Below are 25,354 nucleotides of genomic sequence, written 5' to 3' on the forward strand. Positions count from 1 at the left end.
TGAAATAGGCTTCCGCCGGCGCCTCGCGATCCAGGTAAGATTGTAGCAAGAACGCAGCGGCAGTGGGGCTTGCTGTAGTCGTGGCCGAGTGGTTAAGGCGATGGACTAGAAATCCATTGGGGTCTCCCCGCGCAGGTTCGAATCCTGCCGACTACGTTATCCGCCTCCAGGCGGTGTGTTTCGGCGCAAGCAAAGAAGCGCGCCTCTTTGCTGTTCCTGGTGGTTTTAAAACGCCCAATCGCTTGTACCCGCTGCCTTGGAAATAAGTTCTTCAGCGTCCGCGAATGGCATTTTGCAGCTGGAAGCAGATGTCGACGCGTTTTGCACAGAGCACCAAAAAAGCGTCTTTTTTGAAGGCTCAGGCACTGAGCATTGGTGGTTCAGTGGTAGAATTCTTGCCTGCCACGCGGGAGGCTCGGGTTCGATTCCCGGCCAATGCAGTGGCTTTTGCAGCGAGCGGCTCCATCACTTGCATCCCCTTGCAACTCGCAACTCAAAAAACCCACTGAAGCTAAGCAGGTGTGAGCCAGGTCAGTACCCGGATGAGGGTGAGCTACAGGGGAAAACAAAGCTTCCAGCTGGAAGCGGTGTTAATGGTGCCGGCGGTGGGGCGCTCACCCTGAGGTCTGTGCGGGTCCCAATGCCCCAGTATAGTGACGGAGATGCTGTGTTGTAAAAGGGCGCTGTCTTTTGGATGAGATGTAAAACCGAGGTCACAGCGCTCTGTGGTCATTCAAAATGACCACCAAAATCTTTGACAAAAGCTCTTGGTAATTGATGGTCTTCAATAATGCTTCTCCTTTAGGTACATTTTAAATCAGCTGAAAAATGCTGTGAAATGGGGGGGCACTTCAGGCCAGTGTAGGATTTGGGTTACAAGAACCATGAAACTGCACGAGAAAGCCCGTACACTGAATTACACGGCTTTCTATTCAAAGGAGGACAAAAGAAATTCCCTGAGTTCGATTTTTTGCAGCACAGAGAGGAGCACTGTTGTGAGGCCGGTTAGCTCAGTTGGTTCGAGCGTGGTGCTAATAACGCCAAGGTCACGGGTTCGAGCCCCATACTGGCCAGGTCCTTTTCTCCTCTCTTACCAAAGCTGTTAGGTTCCTTTCCGTGGTGAGAGGGGTTGTCATGCAACGCTGCCACATAGTGCCAACAGACAAGAGTGTTGCGGGAGAAGAGAAAAGTGTTTGAAGATTTAAGAGTGTCTTAGGTGGAGCCAAAATCAAGTGTCACAAATACAAGTGGGAGGATTTCCAATGTTTAATATGGTAAAAATAAGCATAAGTTATCTGCCGGTCCAGCACAGTCTGCCATGCTTTTGTCATATACTGTAAAATGGTGTCGAACTGGGTGTCGAACTGGAGCCTCACCATTTGCATATGTGAGGCTCCAGTTATACATCGAGTGTTGTTAAATAAAGCACTGACTTTATTTAACAACCACACCAAAACCTAACACAGGAGCTACACACACACATGAGGAGACTGACGAAAACGTACACACATTTAGGGTGGTAATTACCTAACAACACACTCTACTTTTACAGGACTACACAGGGCACTAGAATTACTAGGACATTATTTACACAGGTAGGGTCAGCCGCTGGTCATCGTGCTGACCCTCAGACTCTTCCCGGCTACCACTCCCAGCATGCCCAGCGGTACTACGAGCGCCTAGGGGCGCTTCCTCCTCACCACCAGGCGAGGGCGTTACAATATTTACTATATTTATTATACACGTGTAAATTAATTACTGCGAAAATAATTTACTTCGTACACTGTGCAGAGTGCCGTATACTCCTAGTGTTAGATGTGTTTTCGACGTTATATATGCATTTATTAATGTCGTCGATTTTACGGTTGCAATTCGACGTTGATTATACGTCGAGGCGACGTATATATACGTATAGCCGTATTTTCGCCGTGAATATACGTATATTCGACGAATCAATGCCCACAGCTTGGCATACAAGGGTTTTGCGGAGGGGTCTTGCCACCTGCCTGAAAAAAAACAGTAAAATGTTTGAGTGCCTATAGAGTTTCTATTTTTATTTTCTTGACAAAAGTTGATACCATTTCCTGGACACCCCGTCCCCCATCAGTGTGCGGTGCCCGAGGAAAAATCTGTAGGGGGGCTTCTGAAATTCTGAGGGGGGGTGATATTTCGGTTGAAACGGAGCTGTACGGTGCAGCTACCCAAATGAAATCTCGCAGCTATGCCATTGATTAGTGCTTCATGATAGAAGATAACGACTAGCAATCTGGTATTTGCGATGAAGTTCAGTTTCACATTTTTCGTCACTCTCACTGGAGAGTATTGCCTGGAGCGAAAAGTACCATAAGCGTTCATTTTTGCAGCTACATGGACGTTCTGAATCGTTAAGAAAAAATGTTGTAAAACCAACAGAAAGCACAGACTGCTATAACTAGTCCTAGTTATATAACGATTTTAAGTATAATGATAAACTACTGCAAGGAATCGGTCCACCTGAGCAAACAGGATCGTAATGTTGACACTCAATAACGACACTGATATGTGCAGTTCCTGGACGGATAGCCCTCCTGCCCATCAAACAGACTGAGTGACTGTTCGTGTCATTTAGTGTTGTCTGACCATTGACAAAGTACAACTATTTTTTTAGGGCGCAAATTAAGTTATTTAATAACGTGGATTAAATAACTGGATGGCGTGGATTTTTGTCTTAAAGGAAACAGAAGTAGGAGATATATATATGTATGTATGTTTTTGGTGTTTTCCTTGTTTGTGAAATACATATACACACGCACGACACTAACATAAACACACCTCATAATAAAAGAGCAAAGCATTAAGTAGCAGGATTTAAAGGACGTTGAGACCCGAGAATCGCCCTGATTGAGCTCAGTGTGTAAGTCCACCCTGGAGCAAAAGCAGCGATGCTGGCATTCTGGGCATGGTGAATTACTGATCAAGAAAGGGGGTTTTCGAGGTCTCGTTCCTTACCTGTGAACAGTGTGGTGTAAGTCCTCTCTAAAGTCTCTGAGAGGCATTTAGATCTGGAGGTAACAGACGCCCTTGGCTGAATGAGTGCAGGAATGCACAGGTTTTTCAAGTGAAAGCATCCCCTTACTGTATGAGCTGTTACCTCACACACGACAAAAGTAAAAGAGACCGAACATGTGTACTAACTGATGGTTTGAGAAAGTGGTGGAAGGGTCCGTTTATATATCGGAAAAGTGTAAGTTGAAGGAAAAGAAGGAGAAAAATATGGGAAAAGCTGAGTTTGTCAGAGGGAGTCTGGGGCGAAGACGCCTGTAAAATAAGCATATGCGTATTGATTGGCAAAAGCACAAGCATGTAGCTCCCACCCTGGTGCACGGCCGGCACCAGTGGTGGCAGATACATGAGAAAAAAAAGAAATTGGGATGTGACTTCTTAAGTGTGTTTACGGGGAAAACAAAAACCCGGAAGAAAAGATACTTTACTCGCTACGAAAGAGTATAAACAAAAGCGAAAAGAGGCAGTGCAGGAGAATCAGAAACTAAAAGAAGAATTAGTTCCTGGTCGCACTGCACTAGTTAATGTGTTATATCCTGCTCTCCCATAGGGGAACAGACAGGCAGGAAATGAAAATAATTGGGATCAATTCCCACAGTGACCATATGGAGACGGGGGGTCTGGGTGGGATGACACCTGGTACGAGTGTGATAGAGACAGAACAGGAACTCCCTTCTTAAACAGAGGGTGCCTGCAGACCTGTACTCTCACCCTAAGTGGGAGAGGGCCTGATGTAGCGGGGGCTGGCGCTGTTGATGACAGCGTCACTCTAAGTGTCTCGCACCCCATCGAGGGGGTCCGTACTCGCACCTACCTTCCCTGATTCCCCCATACGATCAAATCCAAAACCGGAAGATATTGACTGGTGGGCTAAAGTACCGCACCCAAAATTAGGAATGCAGCGAACCTGGAGTGCACTTCAGGAATTAAAAGGATTCATGTAGAAGTAAAACAAGAATACAGCACATTGTAGTACGAAGAGAAAAATATATTCTCGATGTGTATGTGTGTTTTATGAATTTGTGTGTAACTGTGAGTTTTTGTATACTAAATGACGGTGTGAGTGTGTTTAGCCAGCGGGACTGGCTAGAGACGTAACTAAAGAGACTTGATGAAAATCAACTTAAGGAGATTGGAAAATATAAGAGCGTCTGAAACGTATAAGTACAGTACAGGTGGACGTAAAAGTAGTTAGATAAACAGTGTTTGTATTTTTATACAATTAGTTGCAATAGTGAAAACAATTTGGGTTTATTCGAATGTCTCAGACATGCTGAAACGCTGTAGGTTTAGAATCGAGACTGGGGAGAATAACGTCTTGTGAGAAGATCTGTTTACCTAACGATTAGATCCTGTAAATCCCTTGTAGCCTACCTAAGTCTGTCCCAGTCCAGTGGATTAAAATGTACTGTTAATGGAGTGTTGGTTTCTCTGTTAGGGGATACTGGAGCACTACTGTCATGCTTGTTTCACTCCTCTGTTCAACAGTGTGCTATAGAGTAATGTATATGGGGAGATGGCAGGAGGCCACAGGAGTATTGGGGCACCAAGTTTTACTTGCTGAGTACCAGATTTTAATGGGTGGTTTTATCCCAGATCTATTGGGTTGGAATATTATGCATTACAAAGAATGACTATCCAGAACAGGGTATCACGTGGCTTCAACTGACTGTGATCACTCAGTATGTTGATGGTATTCTGAGTGCTTCCCCTGACGAGGAAACCCACAAGTCTGAGTTGCTTCAGCTTTAGAGTGTCTAATATTAAGCAGTTATGATAAGGCCCTTTTGTGTCGAGCATTGTGTGATTTTAACAGGGCCAGGGTGCAATATTTTTACGGGGTGAGCACAACTTTTAACAGATCTGCTTAAGGGGGGAGTGCAGTACAAGGACAAGATTGCCTTGGTACCAGCAGCAAAAGCCGCCTGTAATAATTTGAAACAAGCTCTCTTACAGGTGCTGAGACTGGGGTTTCCTCAGATGGATCAACCATTCTTTGTATGTAAGTGTGGACAAAGGGTTCTGGGCAGCTGTGCTGACGCAGGAGCATGGAGGTAGGCACTATTATACCATTCGATACTGTAGCCAAAGGGTGGGGGACGGTGAAAATTGAAGAAAATGTAATACTGTTTACTGATGGGTCCTCTCTGATGCATGAGGGAGAACAGAGAACAGGCTGAGCCGTTACAACAGAATTCGAGGTGCTAACAATCGGAAAATGCCCCTCCACTGCCTCAGCACAGCAAGCCAGTTAAGAGCACTGATGGAAGATTGTAAAAAGAAAGATGTTAAAAGGTTACTGTATATGTATATAATGTATGTATTTGTTGCATGTAGGCCACAATTCTGGATGGCTATGGAGAAATAAGATTCTCTCACAACGGCAGGGACTCCAGTTAAGAATACTGGGCTTGTCTCTGAACTGATTTGTAGTTTTACAGCTGCCGACAGAAGCAGCTTGAGTAAGGTGTCAATAACACAATAAATAAAGAATTCCAGTAACTCAAGGTAACAACCATGCAGATGCAGATGCCAGACGAGCGGCACTGGGAGGGCGGGAGTCTGAGACCCCTGTGAAACCTCTACTGGGGAAAAGGGAGAATTCAGGTTGAGGCCTTTAATAGATGTTTAATAGTGGTTAGAACAAATGTGTAAAGAATGTGGGGTTGTATGATGATGTGATGTGGGCTGGCACATACCCAAGTGTATGATAAAGATGATCCCGTGGTACGGACTGCCCTGCCCCTTGGATACTGATCTAGGGGCAGACTACACTGGGAAGGTGTGCCAGGCTGTAATTGCCTCACTAGGGGTAAGTTGGAAGTCACATTGCCCCCATCACCCACAGTCTGAAAGACCAACTAAGGAAATATCAACTGAAGGGACACCGTGGGTAGATGCTCTACCTGCAGTCCTGTGCGGTTTGCGGGCTGGAGCAAATGGAACTGTGAGACTGAGCCCATTTGAGATCATCACGGGCAGCCAAAGAAACTCCCTGGAGGCCAAGTTTGGCTAACGCACTGATGAATTAACTAACTCTCTATTAAAGTATTGTAGGTTTGTTAACTGAAGCGGTGCACAGGGCTTGTGAACAGGTGCCGGACGCTTGGGGACCTCCAGCAGAGGGGAGACACGACCGGATACCTGGCGAGTGGGTGTAGGTGAAGAAGAGATACCCTGCCAGACGTTGCAATCCTGCTGGGAGGGACCATATCAAGTGCCACTAACTACTGATTGTGCCATCTGAGTGACAGGATGAGATCGCTGGATCCGCGCATCGCACTTTCACCGACCCACGGCACCAGAGACTGAGTGAACAGAAAGAAGGATGTTGTTACCGTTTCTGTGTCTGATGCTTCCTAAGACCAACAGTGTGCTTGTTAGGCCTGAGGAGCATTACTGGGGATATGGTATCAATACATTCCAGATGTTGGCATATCTATTCAGCCAAAAAATTATAATCGGAGTTGGGTCAATATTGCTGTTCCAAGATCCTGACGATAGATCTCCACATGGCTGAGGTCTGCGTTTGGGTCCTGGGGTAGGACTTTATGTATTTGTAGGATTAGGATTGTTTTATGTGTAAAATTGTAACTATCACTTGTACAAAAACATCAATAACACCTTGTTGTAACCGTGGAACGCACAATCTCATGGTAATGCATGCCTGTACATCTAAAAAGGAAAGATCTGCCCTGACATTGTATTTGTAAAAATAGACAGTCCTGATGTATGCCATATTTTATAAGGGGGGAATGAAGTAAGAGACAAGATGTTAAAAGGGTTAATAACTTAAGTCAGTTCTGCCTGAATATTAGACTTCTAAGCAACAGGGGTTTATGGCAGGAAAGGGGGTTAACTGATAAGGATTCCAGATGCGAGCAAGGAACCCCCTGGGGGTATAATCTTAAACTGACCATTTAGCAAGGGCCTCTTAACTGGCCAAATACCATGACCCCCCCCCCCCCCCTTACAATAACATCGAATGACGTCTGAAGCAGCAAGCAAGGACTATATAACCTAAAAGTTTGTACCGGCACATCGAACAATACTTCGGTTTTGTTGTTTCTTGCGGGAAACAAGACTTTGGCTTTATTGTTCCTTGCATGCAATAAACTCATCTGTTTTACTTCATCTCGGGATCAAGAACCTTATTCCTTCTGTTACAACAGGGCTTTCTCACGCAGTTTCATGGTTCTTGTAAAAGCTCTTTACACGCTTGTAAAAGCTTTTACACACGTTAACCACGGCCGGTGAGTTCAAGGTTGGTCAAAGCTGAAAGCTCAAAGCTGAAATAAATGTATAAAATTTGGCTTGCATCATAGCAGTTGAGCAATAAAGTCTGTCCTAATTAAAGAGTACCCAAAGTTTGAAAGTACAACATAGAATAAGAATAAGAGAAATGGCAAAACGATTTTGTGTCATCTTCCCCATTCACACTATTTTATGTGCCATTTTTTTGCTTATTCACATACTATTTTAATCAAAATAATATTAAGAAAGATCTGTATGTATTCAGATAGTATTATTATTGTTCATACTTACTCGTCAAAAGAGGATTGCTGAGATATTTGCGGATATACTTCTACGTTTGAAAAACGTGTCCAAAATGGTGACCAACGAATACTAGCAATGCATTGTGGTATATAACCGGAAAATATGCTGGGTTCGATATTTTCTCAACGTATGCGTTTATTAATGTTGTCGATATTATGGTTGAAATTTAACATTGATAATACATCGCGGCTATGTGCCCCCTGCTATGAGCTGATGTGCAATTTTAACGCATGCAGTTAGTAAGGATCGGTCACTGTTGTATGGTATTATATATAATGACATTATGGAATAGGATGGGGACAGGCCTGGCATCACGGGGGGAGGGGGGAATGTCGCCCCTTCAGTTTTGGGCAAAAAGTTTTACTTAACTTAATTTGCGCCCTAAAAAAATAGTTGTACTTTGTCAATGGTCAGACAACACTAAATGACACGAACAGTCACTCAGTCTGTTTGATGGGCAGGAGGGCTATCCGTCCAGGAACTGCACATATTATTGAGTGTCAACATTACGATCCTGTTTGCTCAGGTGGACCGATTCCTTGCAGTAGTTTATCATTATACTTAAAATCGTTATATAACTAGGACTAGTTATAGCAGTCTGTGCTTTCTGTTGGTTTTACAACATTTTTTTCTTAACGATTCAGAACGTCCATGTAGCTGCAAAAATGAACGCTTATGGTACTTTTCGCTCCAGGCAATACTCTCCAGTGAGAGTGACGAAAAATGTGAAACTGAACTTCATCGCAAATACCAGATTGCTAGTCGTTATCTTCTATCATGAAGCACTAATCAATGGCATAGCTGCGAGATTTCATTTGGGTAGCTGCACCGTACAGCTCCGTTTCAACCGAAATATCACTCCCCCCTCAGAATTTCAGACGCCCCCCTACAGATTTTTCCTCGGGCACCGCACACTGATGGGGGACGGGGTGTCCAGGAAATGGTATCAACTTTTGTCAAGAAAATAAAAATAGAAACTCTATAGGCACTCAAACATTTTACTGTTTTTTTTCAGGCAGGTGGCAAGACCCCCTCAGCAAAACCCTTGTATGCCAAGCTGTGGGCATTGATTCGTCGAATATACGTATATTTACGGCGAAATTACGGCTATACGTATATATACGTCGCCTCGACGTATAATCAACGTCGAATTGCAACCGTAAAATCGACGACATGAATAAACGCATATATAACGTCGAAAACACATCTAACACAGTGCCTGAGGCTTTTTACTGTATGTATCGTGTGCCGCAACTAGGAGTATACGGCACTCTGCACAGTGTACGAAGTAAATTATATTCGCAGTAATTAATTTATTATATTTACTATATTTATTATACACATGTAAATTAATTGCTGCGAAAATAATTTACTTCGTACACTGTGCAGAGTGCCGTATACTCCTAGATGCGGCACACACGATACATACAGTAAAAAGCCTCAGGCACTGTGTTAGATGTGTTTTCGACGTTATATATGCGTTTGTTAATGTCGTCAATTTTACGGTTGCAATTCGACGTTGATTATACGTCGAGGCGACGTATATATACGTATAGCCGTAATTTCGCCGTAAATATACGTATATTCGACGAATCAATGCCCACTGGGAACAAGCTCGCTTCTTTCTACCATGATGTCACCATGACCAAATCTGTCTTTAAACACCTTGCTCAGTCTCTAACGAGACTGTCAAAAATAGCTTTCGCTGATTGTATTGCAAACCGGCGGAAGCGGGGTATTGGGAAAAGTTTTCAACTAGCAATAATCCCGCCTCGGCTAAACCTCACAGGCTACGATACTGCCACTGCGCAAAGCTGACGGTTGCCAGGCAACCACGGGGATCCTATGGAAATCGTTATCAATCGTCTCATGGCATGTCGTTGCTGTAACGCTTCATATTTGTCGTCTTCTTCTAGCTTGAGGTTTTGAAGAATTTCATGACAGACAAGGGCTCCGTTGGGAACAAAGAAACCCGTTGATTCTTTTCAGCAGCAGAAATACAACCCTTTAAATACAAGATGACAGAACAATGACGAAGGGCATGCCGGGAGGAACTCATGCACTACAGAGGAAAGGGGGTGGGCACGTACAGTTCACATTCAAGCCACAAGTACTCTTCTCGGATGTTGCACAAACAAATCCTAACGTCTTGAAAGCATTGCGGCATGTTTGTGTCCCACTTCCCGTGGCTGCAGGATGACTGACACGAACGGACAAACACAATCTGTGGCGTTTAGCGTGACATAGTCTTGCAGGCATCGTGCTGTCTCACTGCAATACTATACCGCTGGAGGAAACAGTCCATCTGGCCATGAAACTCATTTGAACGTCTAGCTACAGCAACTAACAATATCATGATTTATTCAGGATGTGTGGAATCAGCACGTCCCGGAGACAGCTTCCGAAATCGTGAGCATTCTCTGGTGGTAGGGGCGTTCAAGATGGCGCTCAGGTGGGAGGTAAAGTTTAGTGGTTGAGGATTTTTTTTGAGTTTTTCATGACCTGAATGTTAATTTTTGCTTTTTTTGACTACAGAAAAATAAGGACTTAACACTACTTGTTTAAACTTCAGTTATAATTGAAAGAAAAAAAAACGATTTTTTTTAGGTTTAAGAATTTCGATATGAGTAACACTGGGAAAAGAAAAGAGAGTGCTGGGTCTTCGAAGGAGAACTCTAAGATACCTCACTCGTATATGTATAGCACTACAAGAAAATTGATGGCAACTAAAGGGAAAAGTGAAGCAGCTGGAGGGGACGTGGAAAGAGTGCTGGAGATGCGCTCGTACGCGAGCGCTCGCAGCCCAAGTGAGACTCAGCTGCCAGAGGAAGAGCCGGAGTCCCTGCCCAGCACACCTGTGAAAACCCCAGCAGCCAAGAGAGGAAGGGGCGACCTGACGCTGGAGGAGCTCCAGACCAACATCTTCAACATGATGGCACAGAGCATGGGTGAGCTGAAGGAAATGACTTGATCTAATACAGTCGCAATCGAAAGTCTTAAAAAGTCCATGGACTGTGTGTTTAAAGAGGTTGAAGACTTAAAGAGTGAAGTAAAAGTTCTTAAACAAGTAAATACCAAACAAGAAAAGCATATTAAAGAACTTGAATTGAAAGTGAACGATGTAGATAGATACCGTCGATGATGGAATTTAAAATTATTTGGAGTTAAAGAGGAACGTGATAAGAACCTTGTTGCAACAGTGAAGGGTATCTGTAAAAGGACCCTGCCGGACCAGGAGGACGTAATATCGGCCATTGACTTTGTTCACAAGCTCGGGAGAGCGAACATGTCTGGGCAAGTGCTCCCCAGATCGATTATAATACAGTTCACCAAGAGGACGGCGAGGGACATGCTGTGGCGAGCGGCGAGGGGGAATGAGTATTTGAATGGGAACAAACTGAGGTTTGCAGAGGACCTGTCTGCTGCGGACAGGAGTACCAGGAACCAGCTGTGGCCCCAGGTTGAAGCTGCCAGAAGAGAGGGGAGGAGAGCCTACTTTGTGGGAGCGAGGGCCTTTGTGGACGGGAAGGAGATTTGCTCCCAGTGACTGCTCAGTTAATGATTATGTTTGGTTTTATTTGTTATACCAGTATATACTAGTGTTTCTTTAGTGTTAGTTTGGAATGGTGTAGTTAAGTGTTAAGGACTGTTATAGTTCTGGTTCTTTGAAAAACTCAATAGTTTAGACAGTCTTAGAGTTAGTTATTTGCTTTTGTGTATGTCTTTTTCATGAATGCCAGAGGTACTCGAAATGTTGTTAAAAGAAAAACTGTGTGCTGAGTTTTATTTTTTACAGGAAACGCATGCATGTTGAAACTAAAGTTTATAAATAATTGAGAAATATTAAAGCAAGGAAAATATGATACGTGTAAAATATACAATTTGATCACATAATTACTTAATTACCTCTGGTAGTTAAATGCTTTTTTCTGCTGCGTTTTTTTTCTCTTGTACATGACTCTGATCCTCTTGTTGTATTTGTATTTGTAAATTCTGTTTAATAAAAAAATTTTAAAAAAAAGCATTCTCTGGTGGTGTCCTGCAGACTTCCTGTGGGCATGCGTTGGTGGTATAGTGGTGAGCATAGCTGCCTTCCAAGCAGTTGACCCGGGTTCGATTCCCGGCTAACGCAGTGGTGAATGTTTTCAAATGCTATCATGAGCCTTGGATTGTGACTAGCAAAGCAAAGCCTTTTGAAAGAGCTAAAGCACTGAAAAACGGAATTGAGGGAGAATCTTACAGGGGATTCTGAGTGGTGTCTGCATACACGCAGTCCGATATGGGTGCTGAAAGCTTGAGCTACTCTCAATGTCATGCTGGCTTTCCCTGGAGTAAATCTGTTACATTGAAAGAATGCTTCTCGCAGGTTCAAAAAGGGACCCTTGTTAATTGGAGAAATCAATGATTTCAAATGAATTCTGTATGCGTTAAAAGACAGCTATACACAGAAAACATGCAGGACACTGCTCATGAGTGTGGAGTTCAACCGAAACAGTGTGTTTTTTCAAGCCATCTGACAAAGCCCGCCCACTGAAAACTGCAGCAGATCGTGTAAAAACGTTCAACTTTGTAACTACTGCACGCACAGGAAGCAGAATAAATTCCTCTTTTCAAACTGTCAAAGGTTTGCTTTACGAACGCCGCAGGACATCGCACAATCTCTTTTGAACAGGGACAAACGATTTCTTATGGGGCGCAGTAAGTACTGTTACTGTCACTGCTCGATACCGACGTTGGCCTACTATACCATGTTCAGCCACCGCTAGAAAATGTACGGCTCTAGCACCAGAGCAAGCAACAGGAGGGCCGACGTCAAACAGGCACATGTGTCGGACATGGAGAGCGACGAGAATGAGATTTGAACCCATGACTGCAGAGCACAATGTATTAGCAGTCCATCACCTTAACCACTCAGCCACCTTGTCGACGAAACTGGGCTGTCCTGACATGGGTTGGCGCGCTCCAGATGATCTTTTTCTTTTTTTTCCCTCGTACTCGAGGGTCATTTTCCTGTTCCACATGTGATTTCAACATTTTCCTTGGGAGATGTCAAGCCAGCAAGCCACTGCTGTGGTTCAGTGGCCAGTGTGGAGTTCAGTGGCCCTGTTGTACACAGAAAGCACATTGAGCTCCTTGGACATGAAAAGTTCCAGATAAGAGCCATTTGTCATCCTTTCTCTTGGTGTCGATGTTGCTATTGTATGTAAAGGTGGCAACTTGCTCAGCAAGCAGGCGGAGCACACACCGAATGCAGATGTGTCTGAGTGGTGTGTCCAAGTGGCTGCAAAAGGACAGCACTCCTGGGGCGCCGTGGCTTAGTTGGTTAAAGCGCCTGCCTAGTAAACAGAAGATCCTGGGTTCGAATCCCAGCGGTGCCTTCTTTGTTGTGTCTTCTCGAACAGAACTGGTCCTTACAGACAACCGCCTACGGCTAGACTTAATTAAATGCAAGTATTCATTTCCTGTCTTTAACGCGACTTGTTTTTCTTAAAATGGATGCAACTTGCAAAACATGAAATACAAGCCTTGCTAATCAGCGCTAGCGGCTGGCAAAAAAAAAAGAAGTCAGCAATGTTTTTTTCTTTAACCTTAACCCTGCTAATGGAGAAGAGTTAAACGACCAAGTCTATGCAGCTTAAACGATGCGCAAGTCGGGTTCTTAGCTGAAAGGGTGGTAAATCACACTCACCCCAGTCCTTAATCTTTTAAAGAGGATACAAAATTGAACCTAGTCGCCACATCACATACATCCTGTTCAATGATAAAAAGGTAACATCTATCCTCGCTCCAGAGTAAATCTCACGTTGAGGGCATCTTTTTTTTCACTTTACCGTGAGTCGGGCTCGGCTGCACAGAGGAGAGAGCAGACCAATGAGGTCACAGGGACAGGGGAGTCACACGCTGGCGGTTTGAATACGCGGAAGATCACTGAGGGATCCACAGTATGTGGACCCTCCGTTCGCCATCAGTCCGCACTCCGGACTCTGAATCCTGCCATCCGAGTTAAGATCTCAGAGGAACCTGAGGCGCAGTTCCTTCTTAAAACGTAATCTGGTGAGCATTTCTAGAATCGCACTTGTATAGATGCAGCCTTTAATGTGTTGCTAGGTTAAAATTGATGACTTCTTGTATTTCAGTAGGCAACTGCCCTCTTGATTTTGGATTTAATCTCTTTATTACAGGGGCGCTTTTATGAAGACAGAGTCATGTTCAGGTACTTTGTTTGATGGAGGAAGCTTATTTCGGACTCTGTGATCTGCTCACCTGGAAAGGTCTGCTGTACTACTACAAGAGAGAAGTAGAGTCTGGAAGAAGGGACAATTTTATGATGCTTTGGAAGATAATGTTTTTTTTTTCTTATACTGAAAATGAAAAGTAGTTGTTTCTATATGGACTCAGTCTTTGGAATTTGTATATTTATATATTTCAGTGAACCCTCAGCCATTCCTTCTGTATTGTAATTCAATTTCTCTTTTAAAATTCCTTCCCCACTTCTAGGACCTGCAGTTGCTGAACTCCACAATGGCTTCTATTGGAAAGTCTGTGACTGAGACCAAGTAAGTGTTCACTTTTTTATGAAACCATTATTTATTTTGGAGCAATGAGCAATTCTTATATAAATGCAATAAAATCATTATGCTCAAACTATGAGAGAGAATTTTAAGGATAATTTAAGAAATCAGTCTTAGCTTGTTTCTATACACAGATGGTATTATTTATTTTCAAAGGAAACCCGCGAGGATTCCCCTGGTGTGCAAGATGTGCCTGAATACTTTTGATCAGCTTCCTGCTCACTTCAAGAGAGCGTGTATGAAGCATGCCACGGCAGAAGAGATCGGGATGGCCTCTTAACAGACGAGGGAGGACATGATGAATCACCTGAAGAACGGGGTCATTGTGGATTACCACAGAATAGAGATCAAAGGACACTTTGTGGGCTTGAAATACAAAGAAAATCTTGTTCTATGGTACAAGATAAATACAAAACTTAAGCTTTTATTTTAATTAGATTTATTTATAAAGCATAAGCAATCATTTATTACATTAATATATGTGAAAATAACATTTTAGTATCATACATTTAGTATATTTAGTTCCTAATGCTGAAAGAAATGATCATAGAACATGACATCTAACCTTACCTGCGGTGTTTTTAATCCCTATTGCTCAATGCACGGTGAAAGCATTGCATACATATGTCTGACAATGAGGAATGGGCCCCTGAGACAGTCATTTGCCTGTTTCACAAATGATCGTATTTTACTAGAGATTCTGTTTGGGATTCAGATGTGCATTCTGACAGCAATCCCTTTCAATAAATGATACGTTCTGGATGAGGTCAAAGGTGTTGGAACACTGTATTTAGGATGTGTTTGCAGTGATTGTGTGTCTTCTGCTTCAACGCAGTGATATATAGACGTGCTCCTGTAATTTATTGGTACAAGCCCAGGGCAGTGAGCAGTCTGAGGATTTATTTCCAGACGGCATAGAGCAGTGAAGCAGTGAAGTAGTGCAACACACTGGATCATTATATTGTTAGAATCTATTCTACTTAAATTATTACATTATACACAATTTGAGTTCATTTTAAAAAGTAAAAGGTAATGAAAGGAATGCATTTTCGTAAGAAAGATAATACCGATATGCATGTGATAATCTTCCTTATATCATGTAGTGCGTCATTTGGACACTTTGTGGGATTGAAATACAAAGAAAACCATGTTATATGGTACAAGATAAATACAAAACTTAAGCTTTTATTTTAATTAGATTTGTTTATAAAGCATAAGCAATCATTTATTACATCGCTTCTTGAATTAAATCTTTTGACAAGAGGTAAGACTTCTATTTTACATTTAAACCCATGTTTAGCTGTATTTTTTAGATTTAACTGAACCAATTTCTGTGTGTGATAATGTCCTTGAATTCTGACAACATCACACTAAATTACATGATATAAAACAGCTAATGTTTCTAGAGATAAAGTTTCTGGGATGCTTCTAATTACTTTTTATTACCAGGGACAGTTTAATTCACCTTGTACAGTACTGAAAGACCAAGATGCTTTTTTCTAAAGTTATTTAACATTTTATAGAACTTTGTCTACTATGGCAACATGATGAGCTTGGTGAAACTTGGAAAAATACTGCTTGGACACTTATCTTAAGATAAAGATAGGATAAAGGTTTATCTTTTGCACCTACCTGACCCCCAGGGAAGGCCAATGCTTTCTAAGTTGATGGTTCCCTACAGTAGACTGTACCTTATCTTCAAAGGTAATGTATATTGACCCAAATCAGTTTTGGACTCCAATCTACTGACGAAATGGAGCCTATCCTTTTTTCAGGATTTTAGCATCATACGTTTGGTATATTTAGTCCCTAATGATGAAAGAAATGATCATAGAACATTTGGACACTTTGTGGGCTTGAAATACAAAGAAAATCATGTTCTATGGTACAAGATAAATACAAAACTTAAGCTTTTATTTTAATTAGATTTATTTATAAAGCATAAGCAATCATTTATTACATTAATATATGTGTGTAGCGGCGAGGCTTATTAATAAGGCAGAATTAAGTGTTCTGAGCCTTTCCAAATGAGGCCCCATTTCTCTGTTCATCTCTGTGGTGCAGCCACAGAGAGACTATTCATGCAGGGTGATTTAAGGTCCTAGGACAGCTCCCAAAGGGGGATGCACTTAGCTAAGCCTTTCTATCATGATCAATGGTCATCCATTGGCGCCTATCTGTCTAGGGAGTGCCAGTTGGACATCTGGACTGCATTACTGTCAGGACTAAGTGACTCATATCTCACCTTGATCAATCAATCAGGGACTGGTAGGGCCGAGTAACCCACGTGGGACTCTGATGCCCATGGAACTTTCAGCCAATCAATGAGCTGAAGTTCCTCCAGGTAAAAACAGGCAACACAGAGAGCCTGTGAGATTCAGTAAGATTCAGAAGGGAGGATTCAGAGGATTCTGTGGACAATTCTAAAGGGAATTCAAAGGAGAATTCCAGGGCAGGACGGCCCAGGAGCAGAAGGCTCCCAAGGGCAGGACATTCTCGCAGCGCGCCTCCTGACCATCCTGAGACTCAGCCCGGACAACCACGGAACGGCCAGTGTGTCCGAGTGCCAGAACTTTCCTTTGTTCTAAGAGTCTAGAGCGGAGGTTGCCAGAGAATAACCAGAGGATCCACCCGAGGTTAGCACCAGCAGCAGGCCTCGTGAACAGGTCGGAACTGTGGACAGCTGAATCACTATTCAGAACTAGCTCTTCATCAGAAACGAACCGGTCCTCTTCCTGACTTGCTCGGACCCACAGTCATCTTTTCTCCTGTGCACAAACTTTGCTAGTTAAAGCCAACACTAACTAGCCGGTCAGTGAGCATCAGCAGCGCAGCGTCGCAAGCCGCACAGCACAGCCTGGCACGGAGCCAGAGAGCGCGGATTGGACAGCAACAGCCTGCAACTGTTTCTTTGTACCCGCAGGAAGATCTGAATCCCCAAAGATTGGATGAGTATTCAACTTCAATGCATTACAGCTCGAGAATTCAATTGTTATCCCAACCAGTTGATATCAATTTAATTCCTAAGAGTTATGTACTTGTTTGAGTATCTAATGTAGAAGTTATAACCAAGTTCATTAACGAAACGGTCTTAATGAATGATATACTGAACGTATGTCCTCTTGATATGTGTAACACTTCGTAACTGACTGAATATATATCTTTTGTATTCTGATAACCCTCTTGATAAGATCTGTTAGGTTTACATGCATATTTTATGTATTAATAAATGTATCCTCGTGTATTAGTACCTGTGTGTGCGCGTTGTTTGAGTTATGTCGCATGGTTTGATTCTAAAGCCATCAAAAGAATCAACTTTGTGATTTACTGCTACAATTAATAATTGTCTCAGTAAATGCCCAAACCCTACAGAACTGGTGCCTTCAGAGAGCCACTACATTTAATTTTGCTATGGCAACATTACATATTTGGCGTCCCTGAGCCGGTTTTCTTACATTATTTGGCGTCCCTGGGTGGGCGTGGCAAGACTGAAATGAGTCAACCAAGCGGAATAATTCAATATAAAACGCCGCGGGTTTCATACACAACAATACGGTGTGCTGAAAGCCGAAAGAAAAAAAAGTTCCCCTTGCTCTTTAAGCAGTGCTTGATTGTTTTGTGATCTTTTGCGATCTACCGGGTTGATTGCATACTTGATCTTGTGGTTTTCATGGTAAAACTGTGATTTCGTACTTAAAAGTAATACTCTTTAAGTTTAACGATGGTTGCTAAAAGGTCTGAATTCGAGTCGCTATTAAGCACTCTCTCTAGCAGCGACAGGTCTGACCACGATCTCTTCCATATCTCCGTCAGCGGAGAAGCTAGAAGGATAAATCTCCATTCTCTGAGAGAGCTAGCGAAGGACATAGAGAGATTTGACCCCGCAGTGTCAAAGAATAATATCGAGAGTTATATTCAGGACCTCAGGTATACCCTGCAGTATCTGCCAAACGCCACAGAACAGGAGAAAGTGTTTCTGGTCAGGAAAACTACCAGCAGAGCTGTACATGAGTGGATGGCTAGGCAGATGAAAGAAGTCTGTAATGATTTTGAGCAGCTTTGTCAAGCACTTATCGAAGAATACAGTGCGTTTATTGACCCGACTGCTGCGATAGCCGCCGCTCTTAACATTAAGCACAAGAGAGCAGAGTCCCCTCGCGAATATTACGAGAGACTTAGACGAACTTATTTTGCAGGGCGAAATGATGAGGGTTGCGAAGAGAACACACATTTCAAGGGTTTATTCATTGCGAATCTCCACCCGTCAGTCAGAAAGATGATCTTAATGCATACAGATGCACAGACCATGAAAATGACTGATATTAAGAGATTCGTGCAGAAAGCCTGGGAGTATGATGTCCAAAGTCGCTCTGAGCAAAAAGCTGTTAAAGTGACTGTGTTTGCCGTCAGAGCCAGCAGGGTTAATTCCCCCCTGCTCGAAGGAGCACAGGCTCCTGAGCTGGCTAAGCCCCGTTCCAAAGCATGCACACAGGACCACACCCAGCGTCCTAAGTGCCATGAGAACACCGGGGGAGGGAAAGGGCTAGATAAAGCTGAACAAAAGGATTCAGTAGCCACCCGCCTGGCCAGGCTTGAACAAGCTTTATTAGGACAGGGACAACCGCTCCCCAAGGCTGCCGGAAGCGTGAATGAGCTGATACTCTCCACTGGAGGAGGCGGAGACCCGCCCCCTCTCCCTCCCTCAGTCTATCTGATTGAGCAGAAGGGTTCCTGCCTGGATGAATTCAGCCACTCCCAAGTGAGTGCTGACTCCACCCCTGAAGTCACAGAGCAGGCAGTAAAACACAGAGGAAAAGCAAGAAGCTTTTACCTCAAGGCTGCCATGGGAGATGTCTTACACTGTGAGACACTGATTGACACTGAGGTTGAAAGGTGTTTGATGTCACACGGCAAGCTCAAACGGGTTGAAAAAGAAAAGGGCATGCGACTCAGAGAGGAACCTTTGGTGGATCACCAGAAAGGCAAAGTGTGGAAACAGGTCAAGGCTCCTAAGCCTTCTGTACAGAAGGAAAGGGGGGCCAAGAGGCAGACTGTGCTCACACAGTGCCCACCGAACACAGAAGCCTATGTGGAGATTCCTTCTGTTCCCTCTGGACAAGAAATAAAAATATTTCCTTGTTCCCCGGATATACAGGGAAGTCGTGTCCCGGCCAAGGTCCCAACAGCCTCCATGCCACAGGAGCGGTGCTCCAAGCAGCCGCCTGATCCACCAGGTAAAGCACACACCTTTTACATCCCTAAAGAGGAGCAGATCTCCCCACCTGGCGATGAAAAGGAGCTTTCCCTGTGCACCCTGGCACCCAAGAGGGGTCAGGAACACCACCCTGCAGTGGTGGAAGGGATCCAGATGGCAGGAGAGCAGGTTGGTGATGTAGCCCTCACCCTTAGCCCTGAGAGGTCCTCTATTAGTAAGGATCTGCTTGAGCAGCTGTCACAGGGCCACCGCCAGGTGCCCCTGGTGCAACATTCACAGGTTAGACAGGAGGTCCAGCTGGACGCTGAGACTACTGCGCTGTGGACACACCTGATCCCAGATGCCGATTCCCTCTGCTGTGACCCAGGGAACCTGCAGTCAGGTAACATTATTTCTCACAACTACCAGGTAGTGAGTGAGACTGACCTGATTGTTCCTGCCTCAACGGCAGGGTTGCCAACACACCCAGTCCCCCAGAAGGGACAGGGAATGAAAGCCGAGCCGGTTTTCTTACAGCCACCAGCTCAGTCTGTCAGTCTGAGTCTGACCAACAGTGGTTCAGCCAGACTGGAGCTGGATGGTCAAGTCACTCGCCTACCAGTGCAGGACATCGCAAAGAGGGGTGTCAGAATCCCCGCCTGCACTGACATGGGCCTGGTGAGTGATAGTAAGTTCAAAGACAGTGAACTAGCTATCCCAGTGCTGGGGCAGCTCCCTGAACCCCTAGCAAGGGAAGGGGGGAGCGAGCAGGTGTCCTACACCCACGCCCAGTGAACGATTGTAAACATGCCGATAGAGGGATTCCTCAATCAGGAAGTGTGCAGGGTGGACCTGAACAGTGAGAATGGGGTAACAATCCCAGATCACTCAGGTGCTCCAGATGACCACTCAGCCGAGGGTCAGGCATGCTCTACCACTGCACCACCCCCTGCAGGGTTCCTAGAGCACAGGCATGAACAAATCGAAAAAGCAGATGCCCTGGAAAAGGAGGAGCAGCATCAGCAGCTGCGTCAGATCTCCCCATATTTCCAGGATGTTGGTGCCCAAGATGCCACAGGGCATACTGAGAAAGACACCATGTACACGCTGCGCCAGCTTAGAAAGGCGACAGTCACTCAGAAGGAGATGACTGGGATCAGCCACCCGAAAAGACTTTTGGGAGGACTGATTGCTGCCGCCACTGTTGCACGTTTGCTTTTTTCTGGTAGGTTTGTGTGCTACTGGCACTCTCACCCTGACTGCCCCAAGAAGGCAGGGGTCAGAGATGCCGGAGGGTAGTGACAGACTGTATCGACAGCAGCAAAAGTTGGAAAGCTTAGGGAAAACCCTACAGGCAATTTCCTATGCAACAGGGTTAAACCTTATTCCCCAACCAGTGGACATGATTGTTGGTGTTATACAGTGGGTTTATGCTTGTGTGCAACAGGCCAGAATGTTGACACAAGACCTATTAAGGGAGCTTAGTGCCACTGTAGCTAGTCTAACCACGGCACGATTCCCAACCCACTTGATTCCACTCTTCTCAGTAGAGGAGTATGTGACATTAACCCCATCGCTCATAGCTCACCCAGAAGGCAATCCAAGATTGAATTTGGTTCCAAATCTTGAGATGGGTATGGCTACCAAAGCTATCCATTGGCTGTGTCTAAACGATTCACCAATGAAGGGTGTAAAGCTACTAACGAGCAGAGGGAGGTTAATGAACCCCATGAAGAGCAGGTAGGAAGTAAATGGCTGGTCAGCACACCACATTTAACTGACACTATGACTTGTGACAGGCATGATACAGCTACCACAATGCAGCTACCTAATCAAACAGTTTTCCTGCAAGTTCCCGAGGAGGCCATAGTACAGCATGGTAACTTAACACTGTACGGTCTGGAACCAGACAACATAAGACCAAACTTGAGGTCATGGATGCCTTCAGGTGCCTCACTATTGAATTGGATAGAAATCCAAGAAACAGTAAGCCCTGAAGAGGTACAGGTAGTTAGTTTGCTTTAATGGAACAAACCTCCAAACCACCCAAGCAGATACCCAACACAGGTGTTGTGGTTTATCGCGGGGCTGGGAACAGGAACTGTTGTTATTGTAACACTGCTGCTGGGAAGCTGGATCATGACTGACAGTGTACTCTGAATGCTGTACTCTTGCATCAAAATGTAATCTGGGTAGCATGAATGAGTCAAAGGTAGCATGTCAAAAGAAAGGAAGTGATTTCTCCCCAAATATGTACTACAGAGGTATCAGATATTGACAGTGAACTTCCTGATGTGTAATTCCTAGACTTAGATAATGTCTCCTACCGTGTTTATACATACTCCAGATGTTATTCATCCTGTTTGTATCCAACGCTGGTTCCGGTATGAATTCTCGAGGAGTAATGTGGACATTTAAGATTAATGTTCTAATGGCAAGGGACATCACTTAACTCTGTTTTGTTTTGAAGGCAACAACGCCTCAGGACCTCATGACCTTCAAAAAGGGGGGATATTTAGCGGCGAGGCTTATTAATAAGGCAGAATTAAGTGTTCTGAGCCTTCCCAAATGAGGCCCCATTTCTCTGTTCATCTCTGTGGTGCAGCCACAGAGAAACTGTTCTGCAGGGTGATTTAAGGTCCTAGGACAGCTCCCAAAGGGGGATGCACTTAGCTAAGCCTGGCTATCATGATCAATGGTCATCCATTGGCGCCTATCTGTCTAGGGAGTGCCAGTTGGACATCTGGACTGCATTACTAAGTGTCAGGACTAAGTGACTCATATCTCACCTTGATCAATCAATCAGGGACTGGTAGGGCCGAGTAACCCACGTGGGACTCTGATGCCCATGGAACTTTCAGCCAATCAATGAGCTGAAGTTCCTCCAGGTAAAAACAGGCAACACAGAGAGCCTGTGAGATTCAGTAAGATTCAGAAGGGAGGATTCAGAGGATTCTGTGGACAATTCTAAAGGGAATTCAAAGGAGAATTCCAGGGCAGGACGGCCCAGGAGCAGAAGGCTCCCAAGGGCAGGACATTCTCGCAGCGCGCCTCCTGACCATCCTGAGACTCAGCCCGGACAACCACGGAACGGCCAGTGTGTCCGAGTGCCAGAACTTTCCTTTGTTCTAAGAGTCTAGAGCGGAGGTTGCCAGAGAATAACCAGAGGATCCACCCGAGGTTAGCACCAGCAGCAGGCCTTGTGAACAGGTCGGAACTGTGGACAGCTGAATCACTATTCAGAACTAGCTCTTCATCAGAAACGAACCGGTCCTCTTCCTGACTTGCTGGGACCCACAGTCATCTTTTCTCCTGTGCACAAACTTTGCTAGTTAAAGCCAACAGTGAGCATCAGCAGCGCAGCGTCGCAAGCCGCACAGCACAGCCTGGCACGGAGCCAGAGAGCGCGGATTGGACAGCAACAGCCTGCAACTGTTTCTTTGTGCACGCAGGAAGATCTGAATCCCCAAAGATTGGATGAGTATTCAACTTCAATGCATTACAGCTCGAGAATTCAATTGTTATCCCAACCAGTTGATATCAATTTAATTCCTAAGAGTTATGTACTTGTTTGAGTATCTAATGTAGAAGTTATAACCAAGTTCATTAACGAAACGGTCTTAATGAATGATATACTGAACGTATGTCCTCTTGATATGTGTAACACTTCGTAACTGACTGAATATATATCTTTTGTATTCTGATAACCCTCTTGATAAGATCTGTTAGGTTTACATGCATATTTTATGTATTAATAAATGTATCCTCGTGTATTAGTACCTGTGTGTGCGCGTTGTTTGAGTTATGTCACATGGTTGGATTCTAAAGCTATCAAAAGAATCAACTTTGTGATTTACTGCTACAATTAATAATTGTCTCAGTAAATGCCCAAACCCTACAGAACTGGTGCCTTCAGAGACCCCCTACATTTAATTTTGCTATGGCAACATTACATATTTGGCGTCCCTGAGCCGGTTTTCTTACATGTGAAAATAACATTTTAGCATCATATTATTACATACAGGTCTCTAGCTTCAACACAGTGATATATATATATACTCAGTGATTTATTGGTACATGCCCAGGTCAATAATCAGAATGAGGATTTATTTCCAGACGGGCTACAGGTAGTGTTGTGAAATACTTCAACACACTGGATCGCAGATTTAGACCCCCTGCACTCTTACTCCTTAAAAGCCAAAGAAATGAAGATATGTAGCAATTGCATTGCAGCAGGGCTGACAGTGACTTAATGCTTATACTAGTGGACTTCTGGTACCTTTAGGGTACGGTGTTCCCTGAAGGGCTCTCAAATCCCGCATTTCAGATGCCTAGCTGTTTCGCTGATGTGTTGCACCTCAGAATCACTTTTAAACCTTACCTCTGGTATCTTTAATCCCTATTGCTCAACGCATGGTGAAAGTATTGCATAAATGTGTCTGAAAATGAGCAATGGGCACCTGAGAGACTCATTTGCCTGTTTCACAAATGATCATATTTGACTAGAGATTCTGTTTGGGATTCAGTTGTGCATTCTGACAGCAATCGCTTTCAAAAAACGATACATTCTGGATGAGGTCAAGGTGCAGGAACACTGTATTTAGGATGTGTTTGCACTTATTCTGTGTCTCTAGCTTCAACACAGCGATATATGTATATGCTCACTGATTTTTTGGTACATGCCCAGGGCAATAATCATTATGAGGATTTATTTCCATATGTGCTAGAGGTAGTGTTGTGAAATTCTTCAACACACTGGATCGCAGGTTTAAACCCCCTGCACTCTTACTCCTTAAATACCAACAAATGCAGATATGTAGCAATCATATTGTAGCGGACACTCATTTGCCTGTTTCACAAATGATCATATTTTACTAGAGATTCTGTTTGGGATACGGATGTGCATTCTGACAACAATCTCTTTCAAAAAATGATTTTACCTTATCGCAGCTTTGCCCTTCTTGCCTCTTTGGAAAATATATCCATCTTGTGGTCGTTGTTGGTAATGTCTAGACAATATCTCCATCTTGTGGTCGTTGTTGGTAATGTCTAGACAACATCTCCATCTTGTGGTCGTTGTTGGTAATGTCTTCTTATGCCCTTTTTTATTTTAATTCTCTATTAGTTGATTCTAGTATCTCTACAATGGAGCTGAAAATTTTCCAGAAAGTGGTTGCAAGCCCGATATCATGCGAAGAAACTTCAGGATTCGGGGATCAGTCAATGGATTTTCTTCAAAGTTGGATTTTTGCACTCTGTGGACCAAGAGATGTTGTTCTATAATGTTTTTTTTTTTTCAAATTTAAAAATATCATTTTTTCATGGAGCTTTGAATGGGATGGATTCACCCTCCTTTAGCCAGGACAGAGCTCCAGGAGCCTGGGTAGGATTCTAGCTTTCTCCCCTTGCAGGCACCTGGCACAGAAGACAATATTTTTTTCCTTAAAATCTTTTTTTTGTGTGTTCCTTGTTGTTCCAAACTTAATTTTAATCACTTTTAATTAGAGATTTTATTAAAAATAGTGCAATAAATGACTAATTTCACAAAAATTAATGTAATATAAAACGGATGTTTTCAACTTTATTGTAGTGTTTTAGAAACTAATAGGTCTTCAAAAATGGTTGTTTTTCACTCCTATGAATGAAAACTGTTGTTATATGATGTTTTTTTTTTCAAATTTTAAATGATCATTTTTTCATGGAGCTTTGAAGGGGATGGATTCACCCTCCTTTAGCCAGGACAGAGCTCCAGGAGCCTGGGTAGGATTCTAGCTTTCTCCCCTTGCAGGCACCTGGCACAGAAGACATCATTTTTTTCCTTAAAATCTTTTTTTTTGTGTTCCTTGTTGCTCCAAACTTAATTCTATTCACTTTTAATTAGAGATTATATTAAAAATAGTGCAATAAATGACTAATTTCACTAAAAATACTAAAAGTAATATAAAACGGATGTTTTTAACTTTATTGTAGTGTTTTAGAAACTAATATG

The 25,354-nt window shown here is 43.6% G+C and overlaps 5 non-coding genes across 5 annotated transcripts; 4 read left to right on the forward strand and 1 right to left on the reverse strand.

Moving 5' to 3' along the window:
- The first annotated feature begins 74 nt into the window (after positions 1–74).
- Positions 75–156, forward strand: trnas-aga (transfer RNA serine (anticodon AGA)). Its single transcript has one exon. It is a non-coding gene; the product is annotated as a tRNA-Ser (tRNA).
- A 213-nt stretch (positions 157–369) lies between these two features.
- Positions 370–440, forward strand: trnag-gcc (transfer RNA glycine (anticodon GCC)). Its single transcript has one exon. It is a non-coding gene; the product is annotated as a tRNA-Gly (tRNA).
- Positions 441–9,273: 8,833 nt separating this feature from the next.
- Positions 9,274–9,415, reverse strand: LOC138236672 (U4 spliceosomal RNA). Its single transcript, XR_011188744.1, has one exon. It is a non-coding gene; the product is annotated as a U4 spliceosomal RNA (small nuclear RNA).
- A 2,244-nt stretch (positions 9,416–11,659) lies between these two features.
- Positions 11,660–11,731, forward strand: trnag-ucc (transfer RNA glycine (anticodon UCC)). Its single transcript has one exon. It is a non-coding gene; the product is annotated as a tRNA-Gly (tRNA).
- A 1,172-nt stretch (positions 11,732–12,903) lies between these two features.
- On the forward strand, positions 12,904–12,977 carry trnat-agu (transfer RNA threonine (anticodon AGU)). Its single transcript has one exon. It is a non-coding gene; the product is annotated as a tRNA-Thr (tRNA).
- The last annotated feature ends 12,377 nt before the right edge of the window (positions 12,978–25,354 follow it).

Source organism: Lepisosteus oculatus, unplaced genomic scaffold, assembly GCF_040954835.1.
Source record: "Lepisosteus oculatus isolate fLepOcu1 unplaced genomic scaffold, fLepOcu1.hap2 HAP2_SCAFFOLD_93, whole genome shotgun sequence".
Classification (NCBI taxonomy): domain Eukaryota; kingdom Metazoa; phylum Chordata; class Actinopteri; order Semionotiformes; family Lepisosteidae; genus Lepisosteus; species Lepisosteus oculatus.